Raw genomic sequence first — 10935 nt, forward strand, 5'->3', positions numbered from 1 at the left:
AGTAAATGAATGCAGTGCGGGATTGGACGCGATTCTAACTCCTTCCCCTCAGGTGGTCCTTTCACCGTTCATTCCATCGGCATCGAAAATAGACAAATAAGAATAAGATAAGAAGAGAAATCCTTTGAGAAACTGTTAATAAACCTTCTGTAATTCAGTTTTATTTCAATTCGGAATTATGGCCCAATAAAAGTCTTATCGGATTTAAAGAGCAATAATTCCTGTTTCATGTGCATTGCCGTCATGCGCTGCAACAAGAAGCGCCGTGCAATCGGCTTTCGGATTACTGTGCCGATTGCCTTCTGTGATTGCTGTTGCTGCTTAGGAATAACCTGAGGAAGGGTGTGATTGCACATTTCATTTTGTATTGTTGTAAATCTGGCATAAACATGTCAGTAATTCTGTCATGGCATTAATCTCTTTATTACATACATCTGATTGTTGAGAAGGAGAATGAATGGCTGAGGGTAGAGAGGGAGGGAGAAGAGAGAGAGAAGGAGGGGAGAAGAGAGAGAGAGGGAGGGGAGAAGAGAGAGAGAGAGGGGGGAGAAGAGAGAGAGGGGAGAAGAGAGAGAGAGGGAGGGGAGAAGAGAGAGAGGGAGGGGAGAAGAGAGAGAGAGGGAGGGGAGAAGAGAGAGAGAGGGAGGGGAGAAGAGAGAGAGAGGGAGGGAGAAGAGAGAGAGAAGGAGGGGAGAAGAGAGAGAGAAGGAGGGGAGAAGAGAGAGAGAGGGAGGGGAGAAGAGAGAGAGAGGGAGGGGAGAAGAGAGAGAGAGGGAGGGGAGAAGAGAGAGAGAGGGGGGGGAGAAGAGAGAGAGAGGGAGGGGAGAAGAGAGAGAGAGGGAGGGAGAAGAGAGAGAGAGGGAGGAACGGACGAGTAGTTTGTCGTTGGCTTTCTTAATCAATTTGATCAGATCTTAGCGTCTCTTTGCAGCTATGCAAGGCTGGTTTGCTTCTTTATTCTCTCCTCTCCCCCCCTCTCCTTAAGCACTGGTTGGCCTGTCTGTATTTATCTGTGCCTTTGTTATTTATTTACGTAATTGAAAGCTATATGTTGCGGCACCTTAATCTTCTCTCTATAAACCGTATATAATGGTGACTGGATATAGGCCTCTGCGTATACCATATATATTAATGTATAAATTCTGTAAAATCTTGATACACAAAAACGCCTCTTGTAGTTTTTCAGTTTGTATATTTGCCCAATTTCTCGAGAATCACACACACACACACACACACACACACATATATATATATATATATATATGTATATATATACACACGCAGACAGACAGACATGATGACAGTCGGATATATATATATATATATATATATATATATATATATATATATATATATATATATAATATATATATATATATATATATATTTATCCCGACTGTAATCATGTCTGTGTGTATGTATTTATATATACATACATACATACATACATATATATATATATATATATATATATATATATATATATATATATATATATATATGTATATATATATATATATATATATATATATATATATATATATATATATATATACATATATATATATATATAACACACACACACACACACACACAGACATAATGACATTCGGGATCTCACAGAGAGGAATACGTCGCCCTGTTAATCATAAACGGGTAAAAGGAATTAAATCTTTTAGATTTATATTTATGCAACCTTTGGAATATCTTCTTAAATAGAAATCATGGTCTGCTGGAGACATCTTAAGTCCTCAGTAATATTTGTATATATGTTACTGGAATAAATGATTTTTACTTTTGTATCTTCTACTACAAATTGTGAAGGCATTATATTGCCAAATGTAAAGTATATAAATATGAATGAAGAAATCATTGTAAAGAAATTTCTCATACGGATATTGACTGAATACTGGAGTTCGCACTAGTTTTCATACAGTACTTACAGTGTAATTTGCCATTCACATGAAGAGTTATTAGAGTTAATAAGGTCCTATTCTGTGTATAAGGAAATTCTACAGGAAAAGTACTCCTGTATCATCCGTGCAAAGAGATATCTGACATCGCACCGTGTATGGTACCCGCGTTTCCCTAATAAATGGCATCAAAAAGCCTTATCTCACAAGTTCGTACAATGCTACCTTAGTAACACTCACGAAGTTCGTTCCTTCACTGCTCACAACTCGCGCCTTAGGGCGTTCTGACAGGGAGATAAGACGAGAACAGAAGGCACTTGGATCGGCTTATCAAACTCCTCTTCCATCTCCAATAAACTCCGAACGTGTTAAAATTAATGCGCAACATCATTAGGAATAATTCCCTATGATGTCTCTGCTATGCAGTCATCCAATTTTAACTTTTACTGATACAGATAAGTATAAAAGGTTTGCAATCTGCTCCTGCATTCCATGACGTCACTCTGACTCTCCATGGCAATCATCCGTTATACTCGGAGAGGGAGAATAAAGATAGATGAGAATCTTGAAGAAATTGCTTTGTGCAAGATACAGGATTGCACAAATGGACATCATGACAGTTGCTGGCGTCATTAAGGTTTAATGTAAACGAATAGATTATTATTTATTGAAAAAACATTTATGAAGCTTCCTGTTCACATTGAATAGTTCAATTTAATTCTGTATCCATGGTAATCCTGATACATAAAAAAAAAACATATTTAATATCACTATGCAGTAGGGAACTCGGAAATCGATCCTGAGTTACTTAGAAGAAACAGAGAGAGATGAAGCAGAGTATACAAACATATATTTTTAAGATACAATAAATCACAGAGTCTGTTTTGCTCAAGCACGTTGAAGCAGGTACGTAATACATCATGAGTGTCACGTGTTCACAGTGCATCGTCATTATCATGAAAATTACAACGATTTGTATCGTATAATACCACTGATTAGAAGTCATAATAAAGGAAACGCGCTGACTTCATGGCGCAAGATTTGATTGATCAGTATTGATTCCTTTAGCTGATTAATCTAGATTAACTCTACCAAGATCGGATGGAGTACATTGCCAGTAAACGAACGCCGAGTGATTGATTCCTTCCGCCTCAGGTCCTTCCTCCTCGTGGGATGTCTCGGGATGTCAAGTGGCGGTTGTGACGATGGAAACCCTTCCTAAGGTCGCCTTTCGTCACTTTGTTTGATTCTCTGTGTTCGTTCTCGCTTTCGAGTGGGAATCCTATTTCTGCCAGTGTTCAGTTCCTAATAATATGATATCAAAATGTGAGTTCCACGAATCCGTGCAATGATCGTTCTCGTTCTTAAACATATCTCAGGCCTTATGATTTATATTCATATTCATATCTGTCTACATATACATCCACACTGCCTTTTCCCCCTTCATGCCATGGGCGATGCCAGACAATATGCAATTTGTTTTGGAAATGAATTCGGTGTCTCTTGCCGTCGTGGCTCCATTCCCCGCTCGCGTGTCATTGTGTTAGCGTCACTCATGACAAGTTCCAGCGGCCGGTCTGTCGCTCTGCCTCGTATCTCGTGGTGTTGTGGGGGAAGATGAGGGTGTGCCTGTGTGTGCTTGCAATGCAGAGCCTGCTCTTGACCTGCTCTGTTTTCACATCAAAATGATACAACAGGCAAAAAGTAATAGAAAAAGATCAATATGCAATTTCCTGTCTGTTCTTTCAAGGGATTGTCTTGATTGATAAATTACCCAAGACAGAAAATTCTAGTATCAATCCCCCGCTCTGTGTGTGTGTGTGTGTGTGTGAGAGAGAGAGAGAGAGAGAGAGAGACACATAGTATCGGCCGAGTAGTTCCTCAGTTACGCCAAGTAAGAAAGAGTGTTTCTTCCTCACTTTTCCTCTCTCTAACTCTCTTTCTCGGCGTCGGCTCATAACATTCACCAAATCTGTTCCGCTGATGTATTGAATAGAACACCGAAGTCAGTTGTATCAAACTAAGCCCTATGTAAAGTTTGGCGCTAATTTGATTATTACTCGTCCGCCTCTACTTTTACAGCATAAAGTTTTAATTTGAGGCTCTTGTTGTCTGTTTCTATTTGCCTGATACTGCATTATTGAAAACATTATCATCCCATGTCAGGTTACTGGTAAGAGAATTAACCTTCTGTAATTGTTTGGCCATATATGTCTATAGGTAGATCATCAAGTATTTTTATTTATTTATTTTTTTTTTTCCGCTCCAATATTGTTTAGCACCTTTCGAGTGTAGGAGCCTGTAATATAGATATAAATATGAAGAATGGAAATTTCAATTGTTTAGAGAACTGCACGGAATATACATTGGCTTACGGAATAAACTCATTTAATTTTCCTGTGCTGACTGATCTCGCCTTGCCTTTGATTCCGCCCACATATTTCTTTCCATGTATACTTCCACGCCCTTGAATGACGTTTCCGATCACATTTCTCGCCAACAACCAGAGTCCGCGAACCTTCTTGTGTCTAAGAGTTCTTGAAATAACACGTCTCGACGAAGATGTACTGGCTTTCGATTAAGGCTCTGTAGAAAGTGATTGTAATAATTTAGGATAATAAAAATAGTAGTAAAACTGCCTATAATACTATTGATAATGATGGTAATGATAATAATCTTTTATTACCATTCTATATGCCTATATGACTCTCATTTTTCCTAGAATTATCTGTTTCCTAATACTTAATTTTCTCATCTGCCTGTTGCCTATAACAGTTACGATTTTGTTCCGTAGTGTTAATGATACCAACAACAGCAATAACAATAACAATTCACACCACGGCTCCCCAAACGTTTAAGATGATACATAGCCAGTTAACAACGCTGTCCTTATTTGTTAATCCATTGCAGAATTTTTTTTTAGGAAGGGATAAAGCAAGGTAAAAATAGAAAACGAGATTAAAAAGAATAAAGCAGATGAAGACAAATTGAGAACGAAACAGTATTGAAATAAAAGAACGAAACAATAAAACCGAGACATCAACAAAGAAAGACGACGCCGACTGTCACTCAGATCTCGCGTCTCGCTCTGCAGGGCCAGACGCCTCCGGAGGCCCTCGCTGCGCCTCCTTCGAAGGCTGAGGGTAGGCGTGGGTTGCGTCTCTGGTGCCGCCTTCCTCTGCAGGGCCAGACGCCTCCGGAGGCCCTCGCTGCGCCTCCTTCGAAGGCTGAGGCGTGGGTTGCGTCTCCGGTGCCGCCTTCCCCTGCAGGGCCAGTCGCCTCCGGAGGCCCTCGCTGCGCCTCCTTCGAAGGCTGAGGCGTGGGTTGCGTCTCTGGTGCCGCCTTCCTCTGCAGGGCCAGACGCCTCCGGAGGCCCTCGCTGCGCCTCCTTCGAAGGCTGAGGGTAGGCGTGGGTTGCGTCTCTGGTGCCGCCTTCCTCTGCAGGGCCAGACGCCTCCGGAGGCCCTCGCTGCGCCTCCTTCGAAGGCTGAGGGTAGGCGTGGGTTGCGTCTCTGGTGCCGCCTTCCTCTGCAGGGCCAGGCGCCTCCGGAGGCCCTCGCTGCGCCTCCTTCGAAGGCTGAGGCGTGGGTTGCGTCTCTGGTGCCGCCTTCCTCTGCAGGGCCAGACGCCCCCGGAGGCCCTCGCTGCGCCTCCTTCGAAGGCTGAGGCGTGGGTTGCGTCTCTGGTGCCGCCTTCCTCTGCAGGGCCAGGCGCCTCCGGAGGCCCTCGCTGCGCCTCCTTCGAAGGCTGAGGCGTGGGTTGCGTCTCTGGTGCCGCCTTCCTCTGCAGGGCCAGGCGCCTCCGGAGGCCCTCGCTGCGCCTCCTTCGAAGGCTGAGGCGTGGGTTGCGTCTCTGGTGCCGCCTTCCTCTGCAGGGCCAGACGCCTCCGGAGGCCCTCGCTGCGCCTCCTTAGAAGGCTGAGGGCGTGGGTTGCCTTCCCCTGCAGGGCCAGACGCCTCCGGAGGCCCTCGCTGCGCCTCCTTCGAAGGCTGAGGCGTGGGTTGCGTCTCCGGTGCCGCCTTCCTCTGCAGGGCCAGTCGCCTCCGGAGGCCCTCGCTGCGCCTCCTTCGAAGGCTGAGGCGTGGGTTGCGTCTCCGGTGCCGCCTTCCTCTGCAGGGCCAGACGCCTCCGGAGGCCCTCGCTGCGCCTCCTTCGAAGGCTGAGGCGTGGGTTGCGTCTCCGGTGCCACCCTCTTCTATTCTGTGATAGATTTTAGTTCAAACTTTTCAGTTCACATACTTTTCTTATCATTCTTTATATTTATATATCTATATTGTTAAACACGCTTCTGGTCTCCGCAATGATACGAATATAAAAAGAAAATCCGAAGTACATAAATATATTTTCTTTTTCCTCTGACAGCAATGACGAAAAATCAAACCTGTTATTAAAAACATAGTGAAGACTTTACACAATTATTTAAAACGGTAGTTGTGTCATTATTCTCAGCTTGTGATTTTCAGGCTTGCCAGTGGGATCAGTAACACTCTAGCTGAAGAAAAGGTCTATGTAGGCCTATCACTAATCTTTGTGTTGAGGTGTATATTTTCACTTTGTCATTGCAAACACTACAATAAAAAATGCAATCCCCATATTGTCGTATTTTCTTCCATCTCAGCTGATCCTTTTTAATTGACTTCTTTCCACTAGATTTGCGCCTGTGAGCATTGTTTGCTTCTACTTTGTGCATCAGAGCTATACATCAAATCAATTGTATTGCCATTTTTCCAGATTTGCTTTCCCTCCGTTTGTAACGTATATCTCCTCTTTATGCAACAGGTATGATATGTCACTGTTTACTTTACGAGTATCAACTCTCGCCATTTTCTAAATACAAATGATATTCACCAGCGCCCTGAAATGCATTCTGAGTCTTTAGAATAGACTGAAAGGTCTTACTGTCATTCAAGTCCTTGGATATTTACTCCTTCCTCTCCTCCATTCCCCAGCCTTAACCTTCACACACCGTTATCTGCTCCTGCTCCTCTACCTCCCCCCGCCCCTTCCCTTACCTTCCCTCCACTCTTTACTCTCCCACATCCTTCCCTCTCCCTCTCCCGCTCCCCAAGGCCCCCACTGCCCTCACCACCACCAGCGAGGACGACCACACACTCATTGCTGCTTCTTGATGTTCCCGCGAGTGGCCTTGTTGTGTAGCTCAACGGGGGTGGAGGGAGGCGCGTTCAGACGAGAATGGCCGCGTATTTAGGCGATCCGAAGGCGTTTAAGAGCGGTCGAGGGGGAGACGTTTTTCATTCCATTCTCTTCTTTTTCGTCTCCCACACAGCGAGGAGTTAATTTCCATTGACGTGGGAGCTCTCCTCTGTTGGTTTTCGTTTCCCTTTTTTTCCATTTTTACTTAATATCTCCTCATAATCTAATGGAACCGCTTGAGGTCCGCCGCCAACGAGGAACTTCAAAGACACGAATGCTAATGGTGTGTGAGAATCAGATCGGGAACTAAGCGAATCAGACCTTGGTTGCCTTGCCGAGTTCGTCAGTCGAAATCATACAAGGGAGAGCGGGTTAGTCGTGGCTGTGTTGGGGCTCCTGAGGTTAGGTCTGGGAAATAGCAAAGCCTTTGAATCAAAATGAAAAGAAAATGTTTTTTTTTATGACATAATGATATTTGTATAAGTTGAGAGAAATAGTGAAGGAGGACAGAGAAAGCTGCTTCCGCATGATTAGAGAAAAATTATTGTTTTTCACATCTTTTGTTTCCCTCCTTTCGTTTCCATCATGTGTGAAGGCAGCTAATACATGGTCGTATTGTCTCCGCAGGAAGCAATACTGGTGGGCAAAGCTCAAAACGTGATAGAAGAGGTAATGAAAAGAAACGCCCAGCCACCTACACAACATATATATTTGGACACACTCACTCACACAAAAAAATACACATACACACACACATAAAAAACAGCTTTACATCGATGAATTAACCCTATTTGTATTGATTGTGTTGTACGATTAAATCCCGTAATGACCCGACCCCACAGTTCCATGCTCTTTCATTCCATGAATTCCAAACAACAACTTCCCTTCCTCCGCCACCATCCCAGTCGAGGATTAGGATTCCTGTCCGCGCCTCCCTCCTTCCTGCGGGGTCCTTCGCCCTCACGGCGTCCTTCCCATTGCATTAACATACGGCCGACACTTGTCAGATATTTCCCTGCTCGTTGCCTCTCCTTTCCACCCTTCTTCCATCTTTTCCTTCTTCTGACAGCCCTATTGCCTCTTTCCCTCCTTCGTCCTACGCTGATTTGTCCTCTCGACGCCTACTCTTCTCTCTCTCTCTCTCTCTCTCTCTCTCTCTCTCTCTCTCTCTCTCTCTCTCTCTCTCTCTCTCTCTCTCTCTCTCTCTCTCTCTCTCTCTCTCTCTCTCTCTCTCTCTCTCTCTCTCTCTCTCTCTCTCTCTCTCTCGATCTTCACTACTGAGGGAGTCAGCCTGTGTTTTGTAGAGAAGTAGAGGAAGAAGAAGGTAGAAAAAGGCTAAGAAATAAATCTAGATGTGTCATAAAGGAGTTTAAACATAACAACCTATTGAGTATTATGAGTGCTTGGGTGTGTGTCACCTGAAGAGTTTCCACGATTTGCTATTGTGCTAATCAGGAAGGTGTAAAGAGTTAAAGACACTCAACTAGAATGTTAAATATTGACAAAGAAAGAAAAGCCTTTAACTTAAATGGCCGTGCAAAGATAACAAATAAAGTTTTCTTTCGGCATAACATGAGCTGTTCAAACCATTTAGGCATGATTCCTATGCCTATTCATATGTATACACTGTATATAGTAGAAATATACTTTCAAAATAAAAATAAAGAAATCATAGTCTCAGCCTACATAACGGTGAAGCGTTGAGGGAGTAACTTGTGTTTTCAATCATATATTTAACAAGTTTGTAATGTAAAAGACCGTAGTACTATGTAGTTAATCTCTCCCTCTCTCTCCACCCCCCCCCCCCCTTTTTCTCTCCTCTAAATCCCCTTGGCTTGCACTCGTTACTCATAAGTTTCTCAGCCATTAGCTCATCTCGGGTACAATTTGTGAGAATCATCCGTTGGTAATTCTGCAAATATTTAATTGATAACTCTAAGTCTTCTGTTCGACCTCATCATCTTCTTCCCTCTTTCTGCTTTCTCCTTCCTCTCCTTCTTTTCCAGTTCCTCTTTTAGTTTAAAATAGATACTCTTATTGTTATTGTCCCTATTTAGATGGCTTAAGGCTTAGGTTCTAGTCGTCGTTAACTTCCAATTTTGAGAAAATAGTTGGAAGGAGTAGTTCATCACGAGCTTTTGTTTTTATCTGATGGAGTTTTCTAACAATGTTACCTTGCCCCCCCATCCCCTCCCTCTCTTATCTCTCTCTCTCTCGCTCACTTCCTCTCTCTCTCTCTCTCTCTCTCTCTCTCTCTCTTTCTCTCCTTATCCCTCTCAGTTGATGCCCTATGCTTTGAAGATTTGAGTCCTCCTCTCCCTTTTCAAGTGTTCGTCTCAGCCCCTTTAATACGTAGACAAGATTGAGTTTTAACAAATCCCACTGCTCTTCGACTCGAGGGGCGGGTGAGCGACCGTTGGAACAGCCGTAATGCCCTTGTAATGGCGATAACACAGCACGTGTACAATATCTCAAGAGCGCGAGAGTGGCATCATCGTTGTAATTCTCATCTCAGATATGATGGGACAAGATGCTACGGTGATATCGGTTTCTGATTTTTAAAGATGATGAATCAAGTCTCTCTCTCTCTCTCTCTCTCTCTCAGTTGGCGCCCTGTGTTTTGATAATTTGAAAGTCCATAATGAAAGATTATAATTCATTGGGAATAAGGCAGGAATCAGTATCCATTGTAATAGACTGGGCACCATTTGACGAATCTGTCGTGTAAAATATTTCATATTTTCCCTGATTTTATACTTTTATCATATTTTAGCTAATCTTATGTAAAACTATATTTTTGTACACATACATGTACATACACACATACCCACACACGCGCGCACGCACACACACACAAACACAGAAATCCACTATTCACAGAAAAAATAAATACACAGACATATTTTTATATCTTCATAATGAATTGTAGTTATCTTCAATAACTACAATTATTTACAATTAAATTAAATAATTACAATTAAAATTCAAATAATTACAATTAAAAAGTGACAAGCTTCCTTCAATACGACCCATATGGAAGTAGAATTAAGCCATTCGACCCATCATCCCCTCTCTCTAATTAACGCTCTTCCTGAAAGCAGAGCGCTCCTGAGGGAGGGGGGGGGGGGTCGTCCTTCGAGCGCCCTGTTGCAAGCCGTGGATCTGAGGCCTCAGTCGCCCACTTGCAGCTGCACCTGACGCCCCTCGCCGCAGGGAGTCGTGTCTGGAGCGTGTCAGCCACGTGGAGGGAGGGGGAAGGCCAGGGAGGGAAGAGAAATTCTGGCTACATATGATACAGAGTATCAGAAGAAATAAAGAGAGAGAGAGAGAGAGAGATAGACAGATAGATAGAGAGATAGAGAGAGAAGCAGAGACTAAGAGAGAGAGGGTGATTGAAAAAAAAAAATAATAATAAATAAAAATAAACATGAAAACGAGATAAAACCCAACAAAACAAATCAAGTGAATCGTTTTTAAGTTGATTCTCTCATGGTGGCTGTAATATTATGTTAAATTGTTAAAATCTATACATTTAATGAATGTATATAAATATAGATATACAGATAATGTTTGTGTACACCTCGCCCCCCCCCCCCCCCCACTCTTTCATTCTCTCCCTCTCTCTCTCTCTATCTCTTTCTCTCTATCTCTCTCTATATAATGTATGTATATATATATATATATATAATATATATATATATATATATATATATATATATATATATATATATACACACACACACACACATATATATATATATATATAATATATATATATATATATATATATATAAATATATATATATATATATATATATAATGGAATGACAGTGCATTTGGTTTTAGTTTTAGGCTATATTTTTACATC

The sequence above is a fragment of the Penaeus japonicus genome, unplaced genomic scaffold (genome assembly GCF_977035675.1).
Source record: "Penaeus japonicus unplaced genomic scaffold, GWHDUDI00000001_assembly GWHDUDI00000007, whole genome shotgun sequence".
Taxonomy (NCBI): Eukaryota; Metazoa; Arthropoda; class Malacostraca; order Decapoda; family Penaeidae; genus Penaeus; species Penaeus japonicus.